The following is a 756-nucleotide window of genomic DNA, read 5'->3' on the forward strand; positions in this document are numbered from 1 at the left end:
GCTGCTAATGAGTTTTTCTGCTGTTATTAGCAGAAAAATCAACAATGTCTATTAGAAGATGTTTGTAGGAAAAGCAGTAGTACACTTTCAGCCAAACTTCCCCCAAGTTACTGCATCTGTGTGTATGCATGTGTGTATTATTTCTTATCTGTATTCCATAGTTAACTGGAATACAGATTTTTGAAAAAAGTCATGATTTAGGATAATTATTTTTGGATGCTTTCTGACATGCTTAGCAACATGGATGTTTCCAGATTTTCCTTCACTCTCTTCAGCCCTCAGAACTTGTGCTCATTTATTGTGTGTACTCAATGAAATGTGTTTAACCAGTCCATTGGAGTCTTTCACTGTAGTTATAAAGTTATAATAAAGTCTTAGCTTTGATTCAGGCTCACATCCTACACAGGCAAATGAAATATTGTTTAGAGCTTTTAGCTCATAAAGCCAAAAAAAACCTTCCAAGTTACTTCCTTTGAACTACTATAAGAAGCAGTCATCAAATAGAATGAAAGGTGCCTCTTGCTAAGCAATAATGGGAATAGTCACAGAAAACTAGAGATGTGCTTCATTCAGCTCAGGAATTGTCTTCTGGAGATGACAGACCAAGGACACAAAAAAATATGAAGATGTTATGGCCCTGGGATAAATTATTCTTTTTTTCCTATCATCTCAGGGCCTTCTTTGTCTTCAATCAGTACAAGTGCCGTTCTGTGAGAGCAGAGTCAGTGCTTCTGTGGAGTTGAGCTGAGTGTTTTG

Source organism: Merops nubicus, unplaced genomic scaffold, assembly GCF_000691845.1.
Source record: "Merops nubicus isolate BGI_N331 unplaced genomic scaffold, ASM69184v1 scaffold503, whole genome shotgun sequence".
In the NCBI taxonomy this organism is placed as follows: domain Eukaryota; kingdom Metazoa; phylum Chordata; class Aves; order Coraciiformes; family Meropidae; genus Merops; species Merops nubicus.